Here is a 23806-nt window from a genome sequence, read left to right on the forward strand (position 1 = left end):
GGTGAAAACTGTAAAAAGGAGGGGAATGCCTGGAAGAAGTAGGTCACTGGGGTTGTGCTCTAGAAGGGTTTATTTCTCTGTGCACTCTCCTCTCCCATTCTGCAACCCAGCTACCATGAGGTTTCCTCTACCCACTTTTCTATCATGATATTCTGCCTCATCTTGGGCCCAGAGAAATGTAGTAAGCTTGAGCATACTGGGCAATGGACTGAGATGTTTAAATCATGAGCCAAAATAACCTTTTTCTCCTTTAAGTTATTCTTATCAGGTATTTTAGTCACAATGACAAAAAGCTTACTAACACCAGATTTCTTTTCTCCAAACTAACAAACAGCAACTAATCCTTTTGCAATGATTTCTCAGTGGTGTTACCAAAGAGAGGATACATAGCTCTTTCCCAGATGGGACTCATTATTTCTAAATTCTATGCTCCAAGCCTTGGTGAGGTGGGAAGGAAGGAGACTAAAAATCATCTCCATAGACTAATTTCTGCCTTCATTTGATGCCTGAGTGATATGCATCAACAGTGGGCATGCTCAACCTGGGTCAGTGACTCAAAATCAGACTCTATATCAACCACCTCTACATTTGAATGCTTGGGGAGGACTCATTAGGAAAATATGATGTACCTGGACAGGCCTCTCTTGAGCACCAACATTATAATTAGAAGTGTGAAGGGTACAATGGTACCCTGCTGGATCTGTATTCTATCTCTGCACTCACTTCTATTACAAATAATTTATACCTATGTGCCTCCCTCTATTTCCTACATCTCACCCTAGTTTAAAATTTTGAGGAGAAAGTGGGTAAATATTACATACTTCCTTAGCTTCCTATATTACCTATAGATGCTTGCACCTAGCAAGTGCTTAATTAATGTCTGTTGTAAAAGTTTTTGTCACTATTATACAAAAGAATAATCAGGTAAAAGTGTTATAAGCTCCTTTACTGTAAATTGAACATGGCTGGAGGAGACAGAAACTATACTAAAACAACATTGAAATTTTGCTAACTTTGATGAACTTGCTGTGTGTGTGTGTGTGTGTGTGTGTGTGTTTATTTTTCAAAGAGGATGGGAAAAACAAAAGGCTTTTCAAAACATATTTAAATTCTTCAGAGTGTAGGTACTAATAAAGATGACAGAAAAATAACATGGATGATAGCTAAGGATCTTCTCTTATTTTCCATGACATAGATTTCTTTCCCATCTAGACCCTTTACTTGTACAAATTAAGGTATGTCCTGTGGGGGTCAGTCAGAATCAGGAAACAATGTTTTGGACTCTAGCAGTTGAAAGAAGATGTGAGGCATGGTTGGGATAGTAACCTTGCTTTATTTGGAGGTGGTAGCCCCCAGTTCCGGCTGCCTGAGTTCTTAGATAGGCCTGTTTTATATGCAGGCCTATTATGTTTATATTAGCTATCCTCCCAAATAAGTGGGTTATAAAAAGGTTTAATCTAATCAGTACATTAATTCTCTGATATGGATTAACTTGATGGTAATTGTAAGCAAGGTAGAGTTTAGTGGGAGGAGGTGGATCCCTGTGGTGTGCCATCGGAGTATATATTTTGTGAGTTGAACTTAGCTCTCTCTCCACTTCCTGGTGCCATGTTCCCAGCTGCTTTTCCCATCCACATTTTTCCATCATGATGTTCTGCCTTACTATTTGAATGCTGTGGAATGCAGCCTGCCACCAATGAACTAAGACCTCTAAAACTATGAGTCCCAAAATAAACTCTTCCTCCTCTAATTGTTCTTGTCAGGCCTTTTGGTATAGTGGCAAAAAACCTGACTAAACAAGACCAAGGAAGGCATGTTTCCAACAGCTTACATTAGTGGATGTATGCTCACAAACAAAATGACCTTGAGTACATATGCTGAATCAGTATGTTTATGCCCTTGACTACATACTAAAAACAGCTGGCCAGAAGCTTTGGTGAAGTAACCTAACTATAGACATCTTGGGCTTGCCCGACAAGGTCCTAGAATGCCCTCCATCATGACAGAATTAGCCAAGTCAGACTTCCTGTGAAATCTAGTCCCTCTATAGTACTTAACAGGGAACTACTTCCAAAGAACCATAAGAAATGTAACAGAAATGTCAGCCTCAAACTTATCTGTCATGGTAAGCTATCTATCATGAAGCTTGCCTGAGGCAGGAGGAAAAATTGGACTCTCCCTTTCATTTGTTTTTCTGTTATTGGCATACACTGCTAAGAATGACTAAACACTCCTAGTTCCAAAAAGTCCTAGAGGATGACCAATGATTGTCAAGTATTTAGGAATTATTCCACTCACCTTGATGCAGTGGTAGAAGAACAGTCTGTCTGAAGGATTAGCTTCCTTGTAACAAAGAAGGCATCTTTACTATCTTTTATTTTATTTATTTATTTATTTTTTAAAATTTTTTATTGTTGGTTGTTCAAAACATTACAAATTTCTTGACATATCATATTCCACACTTTGATTCAAGTAGGTTATGAACTCCCACCTTCACCCCATACACAGATTGCAGAATCACATCAGTTACACATCCATTGATTTACATATTGCCATACTAGTGTCTGTTGTGCTCCGCTGCCTTTCCCATCCTCCACCATCCCCCCTCCCCACCTCTCCCCTCCCCTCCCCTCCTCTCTCTCTACCCCCTCCACTGTATAACCCTGAGGGTCTCCTTCCATTTCCATGCAATTTCCCTTCTCTCCCTTTCCCTCCCACCTCTCATCCCTGTTAAATGTTAATCTTCTTCTCATGCTCTTCGTCCCTACTCTGTTTCTTTTATTTTATTAATTCTTATTTGTTCCTCCCACACTTCCCTAACCATTTGCCCAATTTGTTTGACAAACTTTAAATGAAGAAGAAAGTTTGATGAGCACATAACTACAAACTGGACCAGTTTGAGTCAGGAATCCAGGAGTCACCAAAAGAAATTCATATTGCAAGAAATTAAGGGAGGAATTTAACCGTGAATCAGGAAGTCTTATTTTTAGGACTTCTGCAACTTGCTCTTTGTTGTTGTAATTGTTGTTGTTATGATTTTTCTTTCTATAAATTGGTGAGGGGTAGGCATGGCCAGTGTAGAGAATCAAATCTGTAAATTTCTAAGCAAGGGAGTTAGGTAGCTAAAAGTTAGTCAAGATCTGAGAAAAGTAAGAGATGAGATTTCTGAAAATACAACTGTTTCCAAATAGGATAATAATAAAGTAAATAGTAAATTTTTTTAAAGAGGTTTCAGTGTGTAATTGGTGGACTACTGCTGGTTCCTAAGATCCTTTTGTGGCTGTATAAGATCAAGACACTCTTCATAGTAAAATTAAGATATTTCCTGCCTTTTCTATGTTGAAATTTTCACTGATAATACAAAAGCAATGGTGGTAAATTTATTGACCACTTAGCATAAATCAAGGCAGTGGCATCAAATTATACTAGCACTATATTAAGTATGTGCTATATATAATATGAATAATAAATACTGCTTATATAAGTTCATTAATACATTTTCTTTTTCAAGACATATCTTGAAAAATAAAAGATACTGTCTCTATTAACAATTTTTTTGCACACAAGAACGTTTTTTGAGTTTGTCAAGCATGTTAAAATTTCATGCATTTTTCATGTCACAACAGGAATCTCAGATACAGCCTTCTCTACATTGACACCTATATTAAAGTACAGTTGATAGCTGGTCACAATTATGCTAACAGAGATATTTCTCATAATTAAGCTATTAACATGCATACTTGTAATGCATAATGACCAAAGATAGCCCATTGTTTACACAAGGGAGCATCCATTTTAAATTCCTTCCATGGAGGCAGAAGATCTTCATAGTTCAAAATCAGAAACTTCTACCATATGATCAGAGTTTGAATCCCAAGTTTGCTACTTCCTACCAGAATGACTCTCTACTTTAGTTTCCCCTTTTTTTCCTGAAGGGCTATGAGGATTCAATAATTAAATTAAATACACTAATATTCACAAATGATTATAACAGTGCTTTGGCACATAGTAAGTGTTATTTCAGTTCATTTATATGATTAGTGAATTCTTTGAAAATCAGATGATGTGTGATGACAGGAAAGATACAGCATTTCTAGATACTTGATGTGAGTATATGAAGGCTGAGAGCATATCTTGAACTTCAGTAGATATGAATAAACTCTAATTAGTTCATGTGGCAGAACTAAAAAATGTTACTTTTTTGGCATGATACATTTCTGTTGAGATTTCAATAGTTTGAAATTGAGTCTTCATCATTCTATTGAGGAGGGGACAAACTCCATATTCAATCATACACATGATCTTCCCCTGCCACACAATTTATGTTTCCATGTTTAGGCATTGGTCCCACTTACTATTTTCTAAACATACTATGTTATAAATCTTGTTTTAAAACACCTCCTTTCTCAACAAATATCTTTATTTCTAGAAGTGTCATGCAATCATTGAAACAAAGTTAATTTAAATGTATTCTTAAAAGGGAAAAGTGACGGTGGGCCTCTGGGGTTGTCAATGATAATTCTCTGCAAATGAGGCATTGAGGTTGCCAATGTTCTATTTTTGACTATTGGCCTGTGGTTACAGAGGTATTCGTTTTGTGATAATTTTTCAGCTGTACATTCATGTTTTGTCCATTCTCTATATGACTTCTAAACAGCAAGATATCTAAAAGGAAAATGAAACAAACAGAGGGCAAAATATCTGGAACTTTTCTGCTTCTTTTCAGAAGGAGACACAAGGGATTAAGTTTTATTTCTTAAATTATGAATTATGTTAGGACTTTTATTTCAAAAATATTAGTAATTCCTGATTTACATGCTAACATTGCTCTCTGTCACATAAAAGAAAATCACTTCAATGGAGGGTGATTTTTTTCCATTGTTTTAAAATTTCATTTAAATAGTAGCCCACTTCCAGAAGCTAGTCTCAAGACAAAGCTTAGAGGCACCACATTATTGCAAACTGTTCTGAGACCAGTTTAGTCTGGCACAGACCTTTTCCTCCAAGTATTGTCCATGATCACTTTAGAAAGGTAGCTCTTGTCTGAGCTAGATACCTAGGATTAACACCATCTGGTTGGGAAGACTGTTGATTTTGAATCTCCATGGCTTGCATAAGCCCCCTGCAATGCTGACTTTGAAGTCAAATAAGATGAAGTGTAAATAGCAAATAACAGATGGCATTTGCCTAGTATCCTTCCATGTAAATCCATTAAGAAACTCATTTTTTACTTCAATAATTTTACCATCCTATTTGATCATGTTTTCCATTTCATCCTGCAGTGTTCTAACTTCTGCCTTAAATGTTATTGGGCTTTGCAGTTCTGAGAAACTGGATATTTAAATGATGCTAGCTCTTTAGGAGACAGCTACATTTTTGTTCAAAATTCTTTCTCCCTTATCCTCCACTCATTTGCCTTGGTCACTTTGATTTCTGTTTTTGAGAAAGACACATTAGGCATACTTATTCAATGAGTCATATTCTTTCATAACTTGATTTTTATATATTATATCTCCTGATACTCCTCAACATGCAACTTACACTTGTAATTAATATTCTCAGTCATACATGTGTATTCTCCCTTGAAAAGGAACTATGCTACATGAATAAGAAGCTTTATATAGACAGAACAAAATAAGTGGAATGAGAAAAAAATAACATGAGCAGGAACAAGTACCTTAGTACCTTCAAAAATCTCAGCAAAACTAATGTGAACACTGTCAAAAATATGAAGAATAAAGTTTTTCAGAAGTGAAGAAATAAACCAAATGACTACAATAATCGCATGAACATTTATTTAAGAAAAATAGTTAAATATTGGTATGAACACTGAGTTTTTGTGGCATTTTACTTTATCTATTCCTATGTTATTTCCCAAGCTTCAAAGAACTGAAAACCAACAGTATGCAATCACAATGAAAACCAGCAGTCTGGCATTCAATTGAGTTATTAGAATGGGTTTGGGCCTCTTTCAATACCTCATTTGCAGAGAATTATCATTACTAACCTGTGTAGTGATTTCCTAGAAGATGCCACTTTTGAGTCTTATCTTTAACTGGTCTTATTAAACAATCATTTAGTGTAAATAGCCTTTTCCTAGAGAGAATTTGTTGGAAACTATTATTGGCAATTGTTTAACACTGAGGCAACCTGATGCAGTAGATAATAGTTGGGCAAATGATAAGCTAGCCAAAAGGCTTGAGAGGAAAACCTAGGGTATTTTGATATCCATAGGGGCCTCTGGAAAGTTACTACATGTTTCCAGAAAACTATAAGGCCAGTTCATATGTAAGTCTGGGCATATGTCCAAAACTGGGTGCTAACTTAGGAAAGAACTGAGAAAGCCTAAAGTCATGACCTCATGCTGACATCGATACTCTGCACAAGCAAGAAATGAATGCCAAGTCAGAGTTATACACTACTTGATCAGTGTTGAAAGTGTGCCCAAAAGTCACAATGCAAAAACTGTCACTCAGAAAAGACTGCTGGTATTATTGATTCCAGGCATTTAAGAAAATCTCTGTCCAATCATTAGGTACCAGCAAACTACCTGAAAAGAGACTTCAGCAAAAACACACAACAAGAAAACACAATTGAAAGAATTATTTCAGGAAAGTAAGCAAATAAACAGGTTTCAACAACAATAAAAAACTATGAAATGAGTCAAACAACCGAAGAATAACTGTGTGGAGAGATGGGTGTCTGTGGGAGAACGTTGAAGTTCAATGGGGAGAAAGACTTGCGGAAACCAAGAGACTATGAATAATGCATCAGAAGGAGTAATGTAGCACCCCAGCATCTATCATACAGCAGTGGCTGAGAACACAGGGTACAGGTGAAACAGGGAGACTTCGAGTGAATATCACGAGCATAGGCATCAGCACCATGCAAAAGTACACTGTAAATATGCAATACATATGGGATTTTCATAGAAAACTAACTCTGGAGACTTTCTCTACACTTCCCCATGTATTCTACTGGTGGTAAAACAGAGAACCACAATCAGAAAGTCATAACCAAATTACTATTCTCCTATCTCAGAGTCAAAGGTCGATGCATTTTTCTGTCTCCAGATCTCTTTTGCAATATCACTGCACATGTAAAGTGGGTGTCTGCCTTGAGAGACAGTTTGGCTGCAGGAGAGAGCCTTTGACACAAACCTGCTGAGAATTCTATGTTGAGAAACTGCATTGTGATGCATAATCTGCACGAATCTTGGGGAACAAGTAGTAGCATGTACTTCTGCAGCAGACCTATGTCACCAGAGTTAGGGTGGTAGATGGCACAGTTCCACCCTCCACTCCTACCACGATAGATAATTGCAACTCCACATCTGCCCCGCTACTCTCAGAGTGTGTGGCACAAAAAGCACTAGCACTTTTTTCTTTTAGGTTTTTAATATTTCTTCATTATCTTATTTCTATTTTCCCTTTTTAAAACATTTTAGTTATTTTTCTCAATTTATTCTATAATATGTCCCCCTTTCTTTCCTCTTGTTGGCAGTGTGGTTTCTTTGTGTGTACTTGGCTTTTCCTTTATTCCTTTATCTGGTTTGTTATTGTTATTTCTTGTGTCCTCCTTTCTATGCAGTGCTGGGGATCGAGCTCAAAACTTTGAGCCTGTCAGATGGGTGCTTTGCCACTGAGCTTTATTCCAGGCACAGCACAGAATGCTAAATATGCATAACCAAAAAAGAAACTCTAGATGGCATGAACAGAGAAATTGCATGTTACTCCAGTCATGACCTAGCCCTGTTTGAACAATGATACATATTTCAACTTAAAGAATATAAAAAAAATCCCACAGTAATAGACCTAATTCCAAATAATTATGTCTAGAGGGAACTAAAATCCTATTCCTAGACAATCATCCCCACAGCAACAGCAGAAAGAAATAAAACAACTTTGTGGAAACCTTGTCTATGAGGGATCTTAGCATAGGTCACTCCCATAGCCAATCATACCACTCTTTGCTGACAACACTTGGGGAGTAACCACAGAGGGGACAACCCACATGTTCTTCTGTCTACAATACACCTACATGAACTAACAGAGGGGCCACAATCTTGCAAAAAGTACAAAGAAACTGGGTTCCTCAGGTTCCAACACAATATTCATTGTGAAAAACCTCACCAATCATAACCAAAGAAGCCACAAGAATCTACAATACAAAGTCCAATTGGGATTAAACTCATATTACATAAGAACCTAATATCCCAGGGCATATCATCAATAAGAAGGCTGCTTATTAAAAAGGTACTGACATAAAAGTGGGAGAGATATTCATCCCAGCAGAGGCATAAATCTGAATATAGAGATATAAGAACATTCAGGAACAGGAGACATTTTGAACCCTAAATATGCATAACCAGGAAAAAACTCTCCAAGGCACACTATAGTTAAGTTGCAAAAAGCACAGAACAAAGAAAAAATATCAAAACCTGCAAGAAAATTTAAATCACATATAAAGGCAAATCCATCAGAATAACAGAAGGTTTCTCAGAAAAAAAAAAAAAAACCTAAAATCTAGGAGAGAATGAATAAATGTATTGTTAGGTTTAGATCTGAGGTATCCCCCCAAAAGCTCATGTGTAACACAATACAATAAGGTTCAAAAGTGGAATTATTTGGTTATGAGAGCCTTAACCTAATCAGTCAATTCCCTAATGGGAATTAACTGAGTGGTAACTGAAGGAGGTAGCCTGTGACAGGAAGAGGTGGGTCACTGGGATCATGCTTTGGAGATATATGTTTTATATCTGGCAAATGTAATTCCTCTCCCTCTCCCTCTCCCTCTCCCTCTCCCTCTCTCTCTCCCTTGTTCCCAGCTGCTTTCCTCCACCATACCCTTTCACCATGATGTCCTACCTCACCTCAATCCCTGAGGAATATAGCTGGCCCTGTATGAACTGAGACCTCTGAAACCATGAGCCTCCAAATAAACTTTTGCTCCTCTAATTGTTCTTGTCAGTGTTTTGGTCACAACAGTGAAAACAAAAACTGACTAAAACATGTATTACAAGTACTAAAATAAAAACCTGCCATTCTCAATTACTATTTTCAAGCAAAGTTATTCTTCATAATTGAAGAAGAAGTAAAGAACTTTCAAAATAAGTATAAACCAAGGGGATTAATGACCACTAGAACAGCATAACAAAAGATATTTCTACCCATAAGAAGTTATACACAAACATAAGAACATGGGAAACAATAAATTTTACTAGAAGAGTAGATGAGCAAATAAGAATTTGGAAAGAATAAACCATTATTACTACAAAAACCCACCAAGATGAATAAAAGATAGAGATACAAACATAGAATATTCCAAACAACAAGAGGAAAAGCAAAATGACAGGAATAATCAATCATCTACTTTAAAATAATAATACCCATGAATGTAAATGGTCCTAATTTTTCATTAAAAAGATTGCACACTGACTGGATTAAAAAGAAAGACCTAGCAGTATTCTCCATGGAAGAAACTCATCTTCCTGGGAAAGAAATACACAGTCTGCAAGTCAAAGTGTGGAGGATGATATTCCAAGTAAACAGAATCTGAAATCAAACAGGAATAGCTATGCTCATATATGACAAAACAGACATGAAGCAAAAAAACAGAAGAGAAAAGAATATCACTACATATTGATAAAGGGAACAGTCTGTCAAAAGAACATAACTATTATAAATATGTATACATCAATCATCAGAACATACAATTTTATAAAACAAATACTACTGGACATAAAGGGAGATATAGGCTCAGATTCACTAATAGTGGTTAGTTTTAACACCCAACTATTACCAAGAGATGGATCATCCACAGAAAAGATCAATAAAGATATATCAGAATTACACTATGGATCAGATGGACTTAACAGACCTCTACAGAATATTCCATCCTATAGACCTAGAACACATTTTTTTTTCTTCTGCTCATGGAAGATTTTACAAAATAGATCAAATATTAGGCCATAAAGCAACTTTAACAAATTCAATAAATGAAAATAATTTCATATAGTTTATCATATCATTATGGAATAAAACTAGAGATCAACAGCAAAAGACACTACAGGAATTATAAAACAGATTTTGAACAATACACTCTTGTATGAAGAGTGGGTCATTGAAGATCAGGAGGAAACATTTCTAGAATCAAATTAAAAAGGAAAGATCACATAGTAGAATTTGGGGGATTAAGTGAAAGCTATACTAAGAATGAATTTTATAGCTTAATTTGAAAAATAGAAAAACACAAGTGACATCAACCCAACAATGTACCACAAGGTCTTAGAAAAACAAGAATTAACTAAATTCAAAATCTATATTAGGAGAAAAATAATGAAGTTGAGGGATCAAATAAATAGAGACTAAAGAACAACACAAAGTATCAGTGAAACAAAGAGTTGGTTCTTTGAAAAGATTAAAAAAAAATGGACAAAGCCTTAGCTAAACTACCCAAAACAAAGAGAAAACCCAAATGAATAAAATTAGAGATGAAATAGAAAATGTTACAACACATACCACTGAAATTCATAGGAGAATTAGGGATTTTTTGAATATTATATTCCAATAAACCAGAACCAACACTCCAACTCCAACATATTTGCACAGGCACTAACTTCTTTAATAAGATTCCTGAATCTCAAGAAATACAACCAAGAATAAATAAGTTAGACAGCACCAAATTAAAAAGTTCTGTGCAGTAACAGAAACAAGAGCATGAAGAGAGAACCTATACATTGGGAAAAATCCTTCCCACCTACTCTTCTCACAGTAGATCAATATCCAGAATAAAGAAATCAAAAAGTTTAACAGTAAAACAAATCAAATTAACTAGATATTTCTCAAAAGAAAAAAAATGTAAATAGTCAATAAGAATATGAAAAAATGTTTAATATCCTTAGCAATCAAGGAAATGCAAATCAAAATTACACTGAGATTTTATCCCCAGTTAAAATGGCAATCTCCAAAAATACAAATAATGGTAAAAGCTGGTAAGGATATGGGTGGGGGGGAAGGTACATTCATACACAATTGGTTGGACTTCAAATTAGTACAACCCACACTGGAAATCAGTATTAAGTTTCCTCAAAAGACTAGGTATAGAAATACCATATGACCAAGCTATACCATTCCTTGGTATTTGTCCTAAAGAAATTAGTCATCACAGTACAGTAATACATGCATGCCCATGTTTATAGCAACATAAATAATAGTAGACAAACCATGGAACCAGCCTAGATGTTCATCAAAGGGTGAATAGATAAAGAAAATATGATATATATTCACAACAGAGTTTTACTCAGCCATAAAGAAAAATGAAATTATGTAATTTGTTGGAAAATGGATGGAACTTAAAAACGTTATGTTAAACAAAACAAGCCAAACTGAGAAGGTTGATTCCTATGTTTTTTCTCACATATGAAAGCTATAGAAGAAAAAGGGGGAGGATGCAGGGGTGGATCTCCTAGTAATCAAATGGTGACCAATATAGAAAAGAGACCAACAGATAGGAGGTGGCAGGGAGAAAATGCTGGAGAGTGATATTGACCAAATTATATTGTTATATTTTATGCATGTATAAATATATAGCAACAAATCCCATCATTATGTACAACTATAATGCACCAATAAACATGTGGAAAAAAATATAAAATGGGAGTCACAATTTGACCTAGCTATCCCACTCCTCAATAATTATTAAAAATAACTAAATTTTATAAACTATAGTTATAAATGCATACCATTAAGTATAGAACAGCTCAATTCACAATCACCAAGTTATAGAATCAGCCTAGGTGTTCCTCAATAGATGAAAGGATAAAGAAAATGTGAGATACACACACACACACACACACACATACACACACACACACACAGGAATTTTTACTTAGCCATAAAGAAGAATGAAATTACATCATTTGCGGACAAATGGATGGAAATGGAGAATATCATGCTAAGCGAAATAATCCACACTCAGAAAGTCAATGGTTAACTACTTCTTCTCATGTGTGGAAGCTTAAGAGAATTATGGATTTTTTTTTCAAAATGGGAGATCTCATGAAAATAGAATGGAGAAGAGTAGAGGAGAAGAAGGGATTCTAAGGAAGAGAGCAAGAACAGGAAAGGGAAGAAACTGCAGAATGAAACTGTCCAAATTATGTTATGTGCATATATGAATATATCACAATGAATTCTACTTTTATGTATAACTTTAATGCACTGATTCAAAAAAAGGATTAATAAAGTAGAAGTAGGGGCTAAGGGAAAGGGAAGAGAGAAAAAAAGGAATTAATGGGGATTGAAATGGAGCAAAGTGTATTATATGCATTCATGAATATGTCGAAAGGCACTCTACAATTATGTAAAACTTTAATGCAGTAATAGAGAAATTTTAAAAAACAATAATGTTTCTAAACACTGAGAAAGAAATTAGGAATGTAATTCTTTTAATATTAGCTTAAAAATGAATAAAATAGGGGCTAGGGATGTGGATCAAGTGGTAGTGTGCTCACCTAACATGCATGAGGCTGTGAGTTTGATTCTCAGCACCACATAAAAATAAAATAAAGATATTGTGTCCACCTAAAACTAAAAAATAATTTTTGAAAAAAAATGAATAAAATACCTAGGAATAAACCTATCCAAGGAGTTAAAAATACCTCTAAAATGAAAATTTTAAAACAATGAAGAAACAAATTAAAGAGAACATTAAAAGATGAAAAGACTACAAATTGGGAGACTTAATATTGTTAAAGTAATTTTATAACCAAAAGAAACATACAGATTAAAATCCCATCAAAATGCCAATGACATTCTGCACAGAACTTGAAAAAACAATCCCAAAAATTTGTATGGAAGTACAAAAGATCTTGAGTAGTCAAAGCAGTTCTGAATACAAAGAGCTATGCTGGCGACATCACAATACCTGATTTCATGGCTAGGATTATAGCTCAGTGGTAGAGTACTTGCCTAGCACATGTGAGGCACTGAGTTCAATCCTCATCACCATATAAAAATAAATAAATAAAATAAAGGTATTGTGTCCATGTACAAATTTAAAAATTTTAAAAATTAATTTCTTTTAAAAAATACCTGTTTCAAAATATACTATAGAACCATAGTAACAAAAACAGCATGCTATTAGAATAAAAAATAGATCAATAGAATAAAATAGAGGACCTGGAAATAACCCTATGCATCTATACCCAACTGATTCTTGATAAATGTGCCAGAAACAAAACGTTATATTGGAGGGATTACATTCTTTTCAACAAATGTGTTGGGAAAACTGGATATCTATGTGTACAATACTGAAACCAACCCAATACCCAGTATCTCACCTTGTACAAAAATCAAATCAAAGTGGATCAAACATTTAAATGTAAAACCTGAAACTACTAGGAAAAAAAAAACACATAAGAAACTCTTGGAGATAATGGCACAAGCAACAATTTCCTGAATAGGACTCCAATAGCACAAGAAACAAAGCAAGAATTATCAAATTGGATTACATACAATTGAAAGCTTCCTATTATCAAAGGAAACAACAGAGTAAAGAGATAACCTATAGAAGGGTGCTGAGAGCCATAGCTAAGTAAGAATGATGCATGGCATGACCCAGGTCATTTGCAGTGACATTGCATGAAAGGTGACCTTGCTCAAGGACCAGGGCGGATCCGGGTTTAGGGCAGATCAGGATTTAGGGCACTCCTTGGGTTTAGGGCGGTTCCAGGTTTAAGGTGATTCCTGCTGGGAATAGGGCGTATCCTGCTGCCTCAGGCACCTTGAGTTCTCGCAGGATTCAGAGAGTATTTGGGATTCAGAGCCCGGTGGAGAGCGTAGATTTTGCCCAGAACGTGTTTGTAGAGTACTGGTGTGAGTTCGGGAATAAAGAGTTGCTGTTTGAATCTACAAGGTGTGTGGTGGCTCGTAATTTTGTGCCCAGCCAGACTGCGGCATTTGGTGGCCTGTACGCGGAACATCTGAAACTTGGAGGTAAGTGAAATTGCTCGCCCCTGAGGGAAGGTGAGAGAATGGGTGACCATTTCAAAAAACAATGTGTTCTTGTTTTGATTTATTTTGTTTTTGTTTCAAGCTGCCTATACCTAGAAATTTCTCAGGCAAACTGGGAAAAATGGGTGGCTAAAGGTTTGAAGTTTGTCGGCCCTGAGGAAGAGAAAATTGATACACAACGATTTTTTATTCCGTTTTTGTTTCATTCAGTTTCGGTTTTGTTTTGTGTTATCTTATTGGGTTGCGTTATCTTTATAGTAGATTAGAAATTAGTAAAAAACAAACCAAAAAAGTGTTAAGTAAATTGTTAGAGGTTCAGACCATGGAGAAAGACATTTTAGATCAAGCAAAAGAGAAGGTCTCTCGAGCTAGTCAGACAGAGGAAGAAAATTTAAAGGAAAAGGGGTTATTAGGAAAAAGGCTACAACAGGAGGCTGTTACTGACTCCGTTTTATCACCAGAGGGCGTAATTCAACCAACAGCCCCACCTATGGAGACAGCTAAGTGGCCCTCAAACCCCGTAGTTGATAAATGGGATCCTGAGACAGGACCTCAAAGATTAGCATGCCCTGTACTTGAACAGGTAGGAGGGCAGCGAATTCACCGTGCTTTAGATTTTAAAACAGTGAAGCAGTTAAAGGAGGCTGTAACAACCTATGGTCCCCAAGCACCCTTCACGGTAAGCATGGTCGAGTCCATTACTAACTTGGACATGACGCCAGCAGATTGGGATAGCATGTGTAAATCTGTGCTAAATGGAGGACAATATTTTTTATGGAAGGTTGCCAATGAGGAATTTTGCACGGAGACAGCTAGGCGAAATGCAGCAGCCGGTTACCCTCAAAGAAATCTAGATATGTTGTTAGGAAAAGGACCTTATGAGGGTCAATGGCAACAAATTGAATATGATCCTGCTATATATGCACAAATTGCTGCGAACGCAGTTAGGGCATGGAAGACTTTACAAGGACATGGAGATTTACAAGGTCAGCTATCTAAGGTAATACAGAGAACTAATGAACCTTACGCTACATTTGTACATAGGTTTATTCAAACAGCTTCCAGAATTTTTGGGGATACAGAACAGGCATGCCATTAATAAAACAACTGCCTTATGACCAAGCAAATCATTGCTGCAGAGAGGTCATTAGACCATGGAGACATGAAGATTTAAACACATATATTAAATTATGTAGAGACATTAATGAACAAGGGAAAGTCTTGGCAGCTGCAGTACAACAGACTTTAGATGCCAGGCCAAAAATATGCTACAATTGTGAACAAACAGGACATTTTAAAAGGAGTTGCCCCATAGGAGGAGGGTTTAACAAAGCTAGGTATCAAAGGAATAGATTACCAGGTATTTGCCCACGATGCCATAGAGGGAGACATTGGGCTAATGAATGCCGTTCTCAAACCACCATAGAGGGTACTCCCTTATCAAAAAACGGACAAGGACCAGGTATTTACCCATGATATCATGGAGAAAGGCATCAGGCTCCATTGCTAAAAAACGGACTGGGGGGCCCAATGCTCCGGGGCCCACAACCACAAATATACGGGGCAGTGGAGGAACCCAACAACACCATCAGGGTAGTGCCCAGGACACATTTTCCATTAAATGCCTCATCAGACAAACCCGAGGGAGCGCAGGGTTGGACATCTGCAACTCTGCCAGAGCAGTACTAACTCCAGAGATGGGAGTTCAAATCATTCCCACAGGAGTAAAAGGACCTCTTCCCCAAGGAACAGTAGGCTTATTATTGGGACGTAGTTCATCTACACTAAAAGGACTTATGATAAGTCCTGGGGCAATTGATCCTGATTATGTAGGTGAAATAAAAATTATAGCTAGTTCTCCAAGAGGTATATCAGTAATTTCACCCGGAGATAGAATAGCACAGTTGTTAATAATACCCAGCCTACATAATAAATTCTCTAGTCGTAGTGTAGAAAGAGGTTCCAGGGGATTAGGCTCCACAGGTGTGGATTGGGCTATGCTGTCTTTAAATTTAGATTCTCGCCCAATGCTAAAACTAAATATTCAAGGATATGAGTTTAATGGTATACTGGACACAGGTGCTGACCTTAGCATCATATCTCGTCAAGAATGGCCAAAACATTGGCCATTACAACAAGCCACTCAAACGCTTCGAGGCCTAGGAGTGTCGACTAATCCCCATAGAAGTGCAATGATATTAGATTGGAAGGATCCTAAAGGATGTGAAGGAACTATACAGCCATATGTATTGGATCATCTTCCTATAAATTTATGTGGACGAGATGTCCTAGATCAATTAGGTTTGACGTTAACAAATAACATCAATCCTAATGCGCACACTACTAGGGTTAGACAAGGTTTTAGGAAAGAAAAAAGATTAGGAGAACAAGAACAAGGTATAGCAGCACCAATACAAATAGATCAAGGAACAGACAGACACGAGTTGGATTTTCAGAAAGGGCCACTGAGACAATCAAAATTACTTGGAAATCAGAAAGACCAATGTGGGTTCCTCAGTGGCCCCTGACTAAAGAAAAGATACAAGTAGCCCATGACCTGGTCAAACAACAATTAGCGGAAGGACATATACAACCTTACATATCTCCCCATAATACTCCCATTTTTGTCATCAAAAAGAAATCTGGTAAATGGAGATTATTGCAAGATTTAAGAGCCATTAATAATGAGATGGTTATTATGGGACTTGCTCAATCAGGGATTCCTCAATTGTCTGCTTTGCCAAAAACCTGGCATGTTTTAGCTATAGATATTAAAGATTTTTTTTTTTTTTTCGATTCCAATTCATCCCGAGGATAGTCCACGTTTTGCATTTACTATCCCTGCATTAAATCATGAAGGTCCTGATCAGAGATATGAATGGAAAGTACTGCCTCAAGGGATGGCTAACAGTCCAACTATGTGTCAAATCTATGTTAACAAAGCAATCCAGCCACTTAGAAATCAAAATCCTGAACTACAAATATTTCACTATATGGATGATGTATTATTAGCACATAAAGATAAAAACATATTGCTGGAATGTTATGCCACACTTACAAACTTATTAAAAAATTATAATCTAGAGATAGCAATAGATAAAGTACAATTAAATTTTCCAATTAATTATTTAGGAGTTCTATTATCCTCAACCATGGTCCATCCACCAAAAATTTAAATACGAGTAGATCAACTCAAATCACTTAACGACTTTCAAAAGTTATTGGGAGACATAAATTGGATAAGGCCTTATCTAGGCATACCAACAGGAGAGTTGGGACCTTTATTTGATATTCTAAAAGGTCCATCAGATCCAAATTCACCCCGAATGTTAACGCCTGAAGCAAGAAAGGCATTAAAAATTATTGAAACATATATGGAAAATATGCATTTGGATAGAATTGATATAAGTTTGCCTTTATTATTTATTGTACTACCAACAAAAAATATTCCTACAGGAGTATTTTGGCAAGAAGATCCATTATTGTGGATACATTTATCTTATTCTCCTAACACTATTCTTACTAGGTATCCTGAGGCTATAGGACAATTAATACTCAAAGGAATAAAAGCAGCGAAGGGAGTGTTTGGAATTTCTCCCAATAAAATTATTACCCCATATACTATGGATCAAATTGATGAGTTAGCTAATGAGTTAAATACTTGGGCAATAATCATGTGTAAATCTAATGTTACATTTGATAATCACTTACCATCTAATCCTTTGTTGTCTTTTTGGTCTAAACATCCTGTAGTTTTTCCAAAAATGACAAGAAAAACCCCTATCATGAATGCTAAAATATATTCACTGATGGGTCAAATAATGGTACAGCAGCAGTAGTTACCCCTGATCAAACTTTTATATTTTTAGTACCCAAACAATCAGCTCAAAAGGTAGAGCTTAATGCAGTTTTACAAGCTTTTGTGATGTTTAAAGATTCTGTATTTAATTTATTTTCTGACAGTCAGTATATAGTTAATGCTATAGCATCCCTTGAAGATGCTGGTAGGATTTCTCCTTCCTCTACTGTTTTCTCTTTGTTTTCCACTATACAAAGTCTAATCTGGGACAGAAAAGATCCATTCTTTATAGGACATATCAGGGCACATACAGGATTGCTTGGAGCCCTTAGTTTGGGCAATGATTTACCAGATAAAACTACACATGATATACATATTTTCTCTACACTAGAAGAAGCTACAAATTTTCATAAAGGATTCCATGTTAATGCTAATACTTTACAAAAGCATTTTAAAATAACTAAGGAACAAGCCAGACATATAATAAAACAATGAATGTCAAAATTGTGTGACCTTTTTACCACAAGTTAATCTTGGAGTCAATCCTAGAGGACTGATACCTAACCATATTTGGCAGATGGACGTCACACACTTGCCAGAATTTGGAAAATTAAAATATTTACATGTTACAGTTGATACTTCTTCCGGATTTTTGATGGGCTCCCTTCATGCTGGAGAAAAAACTAAAGATGTTATAGCTCATTGCTTACAAAATTTTGCCACTGTGGGCGTTCCTAAACAGTTAAAAACAGATAATGGTCCTGGCTATACCTCTACCTCTTTTAAACAATTTTGCTCATCATGTGGTATTACTCATATAACAGGAATCCCATACAATCCACAGGGACAAGGCATAGTTGAAAGAGCTCATCAAACTATTAAAACATACTTATTAAAGCAAAAAGAGGGAATTGGAAAGGGGTATATATCCCCCAAAGATAAACTTAAAATAACCCTTTTTACTCTAAACTTTTAAAATTTGGATTCATCAGGGCTTAGTGCTGCAGAAAGACATATGTATCCAAAAAATGTACATAAGCCTAAGGTACTTTGGAAATATATTCTAACAGGACAATGGAAAGGTCCTGACCCAGTGATTGTCTGGAGTCGGGGGTCTGTTTGTGTGTTTCCACAGGGAGAACAGCAACCGATTTGGATTCCAGAGAGACTAACCAAAGCAATATCTACAGACCAAAAAGAAGATGATTTGACTCAAATCTATAACAGCTGATATCCAGAGCTCCAGCTTGGCTATTCTTACATCTGCGACAGTGATTAACCAGGATGCTTTTTTCAATATCTTTTTTATTATTGCCTTTTCCCACATCATAAAGTTCTATTTTATTTTTTGAGCTCATACAAACCTAGGTTAATGTTTTTCTGATCAGTTTTATTTTTGACTGTGGAGTTTTTAAACATTGCAATGGAGATTTCACCTAGGTAAAGCTACAAGGCCTTTACTATTGTCTTATGTGTTGTACATTTGTGTGCACTCTTGTGTTTTGTGTTGTATGTCTGTGTGTGCGTATGTCCATATTTCATATATGAGGAGCGCTCATGAAAAAATGGATCTGAATTTTTTTTATTCACATGATTTAAATGGTTTAATTTAAATTAGGTAAACAGCTGTTAAGGATTGTTTTTAAAGGTGATTAACAGATCAGTTTGTTTACTTTCACCTTTCCTTTTCATTATTTTTAATAATTCTCTTCAGGATAATGTCTCTTTAGCATCATTGCCAGAATTCCTATCTCCATCCCAGTGCCAGTGAAGACTAAGATAAAACCAAACTACAGCTTCTATGATAGCTATCACAGTATACTGTATAAACTGATGCATCAATGAATATAACTCAACAAGTAATGCTCAATCAAGGAGTCGACTTACTTTGGGAGGAAACCGACATATTGATAGAGTCCTCCACTTTGAACTGCTTGCAGAACTTGCCTGGACTATGTATCACTTGCATACATTGTGAACTATCGTTTGGTGCAGCGAATTGTGGTAGTGCTGGCATATCTTTGCTGATGGTGTCACCAGTGATGCAATTTTTCCAAAGGAGCCATCAATTGGCTTGGTGTCGTGGCATTTCTGTATCTTCCTCCCTTCTGCTAGTGATGGTCTAAAATTTGGGGGCCAACAGAGGTGAGGCAAAGAACCTCACCCCCCACTGGTGCATAGGCCTATCCACAAGTATGGCTGTATGCTGGACCGTTAGTCAGTGACAGGTATGATCCAATTGCAGTGGTATCAACCTAAGACAGGAGGCTGACGCCTGGAGGTCAGTTTTTCCCATGACGTGTAAGAACCATATGTTGAATTGGACAACCTACCAGTCACGGTCCTTAAGCCACATTGCTTGTTGTTTAATTAATCAGAAGGGGGGAGATGCTGAGAGCCATAGCTAAGTACGAATGACGCATGGCATGACCCAGGTCATTTGCAGTGACATTGCATGAAAGGTGACCTTGCTCAAGGACCAGGGCAGATCCGGGTTTAGAGCAGACCAGGGTTTAGGGCGCTCCTTGGGTTTAGGGCGGTTCCAGGTTTAAGGTGATTCCTGCTGGGAATAGGGCGTATCCTGCTGCCTCAGGCGCCTTGAGTTCTCGCGGGATTCAGAGAGTATTTGGGATTCAGAGCCCGGTGGAGAGCGTGGATTTTGCCCAGAACGTGTTTGTAGAGTGCTGGTGTGAGTTCGGGAATAAAGAGTTGCTGTTTGAATCTACAAGGTGTGTGGTGGCTCGTGATTTTGTGCCCAGCCAGACTGCGGCAGAATGGGAGAGAATCTTTGCCAGCTAATCATCTATGGAGGGTTAATATCAAGAATATGTAAAGAACTAAACAAACTTAAAAAATAAAGCCAGGTACAATGGCATATGCTTTTAATCCCAGCAACTCAGGAGGTTGAGGCAGGAGGATGACAAGGTCAAAGATAGCCTTAGCAACTTAGGGAGAATTTGTCTCAAAATAGAAAGCTCTGGGCATTGGTTCAGTGTTTAAACACTCCTGGGTTCAATCACTGGTAGATAGGTAGATAAGAAGGAAGGAAGGAAGGAAGGAAGGAAGGAAGGAAGGAAGGAAGGAAGGAAAATGAAAGAGAGGAAGAGAGATAGAAAGAGAAAGAGAGAAGGCAAGGAGGAAAGGAGGAAGGAAGGGAGAAAGAGGGAGAAAGAAAAAAAACAAAACAAAAGAACAAAGAACAAGTCATCTAAACAAAAAAGTGGGCAAATGATCTGAACAGACACTTCACAAAAGAAGAATTAAAAATGTACATTAATACATGAAAAAGGGCTGGGGTTGTGGTTCAGTGATAGAGTGCTTGCCTAGCACGTGTGAGGCACTGGATTTGATCCTAAGCACCACATAAAAAATGAATAAAATAAAGTTATTGTGTCCTTTTATAACTAAATTTTTTTAAAAAAATATATATGAAAAAATGCTCAATATCTTTTACCATTGTGGAAATATAAATCAAAACAACATTGCAATTCCATTTTACTCCAGTCAAAATGGCTATTTTCAAGGAAAAAAAGTAACAAAGAATGTAGAGAAGCAGAAGCCCTTTTACACTCTTGTTGGAAATGTAAATTAGTATAACCACTATGCAACGCAGTTGAGAGTTTCCTCAGGAAACTAAAAGTAGACCTACCATATGATCCTGTTATACCACTCCTGGGTATTTTCCTGAAAGCAATGAAGTCAGCATTCAATGGGATACCAGCATAGGCATGTTTATTGTGGCATATTCACAAGACATGAAATCATTCTAGGTGCCCATCAATAGATGGATGGAGAAATAAATATGGTACATATGAACAATAGAGTATTATTCAGCCATAAAGTAGAATTAAATCATGTCATTTACACAAATTGTATAGAAGTAGACAACATCTTTTAAAATGTAATAAACTAGACAGAAACAAGTATTACATGTTTTCTTTCTTATGTGGAAAATACCAAAAAAAAAAAAAAAAAGATTACCTATAAGTCAAAAAAGGGCTATTAGGGAAGGAAAAGGGGAATAGTTGAATTAGGGAGAAAAGAAGGGAAAAGGGGGTAGGATGGAGGGTATACATGATCAAAGCATTATATGAATATGCCTGGGAAAGTTATAGTGAATTAAATTATTAATAATTTACAATAAAGATGCATTAATAATAGTAATAGTAATAATAATAATAATAATCTATTTTATGTATCATCAATTTGTTTTTGACAAGGGTGCAAAACAAGTTAGGAGGAACAGATAATCTTTTCAGCAATTGTTGCAATACAAGTAGATATCCACATTTGAAAGAATTAATTTGGTTTCTTTTATATCATAGAAAGAACTTAACCCAAAATGTTTCACAGACCTTACATGTAAAAGATGAAACTATAACACACTTTGAAAAAGATAAACAAATTAATCTTTTGGATTTTGAGTTAAATTAAGCTTTGTTATATATGACACCAAAAGCACAAGTGACCAGAAGGAAAAAAATAGACTAATTTTTTTTTTAATATTTTATGCTTCAAAAGATACTATCAATATAAGAAAATGCAATTTACAAAATTGAATAAAATATTTGCAATTTATATATTTGACAAGGAATTTATATCTACAGTATGTAAACAATTGTTACAAACAAATAATGAAAAGAAAAACACTTTAAAATGAATGACAGTTAAATTTGTGTTGATATAGTAAAATATCTTAGATTGGATAACTTCTAAAGAGGTTAATTTGGCTCGTGATTCTTCTGGCTGGAGAGTATAAATCACATTGCATTAGCATCCTACTGTGAGTGCCCTGGCTGCATCACATCATCTAAATGAAGTAGAAAAGAAACCAGTCACATGAAAAAGGGGGGTATACATGTCAGCAAGGAAGCAAGAAAATTTCAGGGGAGGCAATAGGTCTTTGCAATAATTGTGGGATTTCCCGAGGGAGCAAGAATATTTTTAAAAAACTGATATGTGTAGATCTACCCACACTGGCTTGTTCAGTTCCCCAGGCGCACAGCAGGCCTGTTCTACCCTTCCCCCAGTGAGGCACACACCCACCAGAGCCTAGATCTGGTGCAGGACCGCCCTTCTGACCAGCAGACTACCACGGGAGTCAAGCCTGGTGGCCCAGATCCACCCACACCAATTTACACAGGACCCAGATCCAGGATACAGTAGTTTACATTGAGGGACACCAGCAGGGTCTAGAATCCCAACATCAAGGTGAGGTACAGATAATCTGCACAGTTACTACAAGAATATAGGGAAAAAAAGTGTAATATCTCAGATCCACACTGCAAGAAAGGAAGACACATAGACAACATGAAAAAACAAGGGAGGAAAGTGCCCCCAAACAAACCAGGACACTATAATACACCAAAGACAGTGAAGTTGATGAAATGTCAGAGAAGGAGTTCAGAAGGTTCATAATTAAAATGATCTGGGAAATAAAGAATGACCTAAATGAGCAAATACAGGCAAAAATTGATCACTTCAACAACGAGATAAGAGAGCAAATACAGGTAACAAAAGATTACTTCAAGAGAGAGAGAGAAGAGGATAGGAAAGGCAGCAGAACACAACAGACACTAGTATGGCAATATGTAAATCAATGGATGTGTAACTGATGTGATTCAGCAATCTGTATACGGGGTAAAAATGGGAGTTCATAACCCACTTGAATCAAAGTGTGAAATATGATATATCAAGAAATTTGTAATGTTTTGAACAACCAACAATAAAAAATTTAAAAAAAAAGAGAGAGAGATAGAGACTCTGAAAAAAAAAACAGAAATCCTTGAAATGAAAGATACAATAAATCAAATAAAAAATTCAGTAGAAAGCATAACCAACAGACTAAATCACTTGGAAGAAAGAACGTCAGATAATAAAGACAAAGTATACAATCTGGAAAATAAGTTTGATCACAGAGTGAAGAAAGTTAGAAACCATGAACAGAACATTCAAGAATTATGGGACAGCATCAAAAGACCAAATCTAAGAG

This window comes from Marmota flaviventris, chromosome X (assembly GCF_047511675.1).
Source record: "Marmota flaviventris isolate mMarFla1 chromosome X, mMarFla1.hap1, whole genome shotgun sequence".
Lineage (NCBI taxonomy): Eukaryota > Metazoa > Chordata > Mammalia > Rodentia > Sciuridae > Marmota > Marmota flaviventris.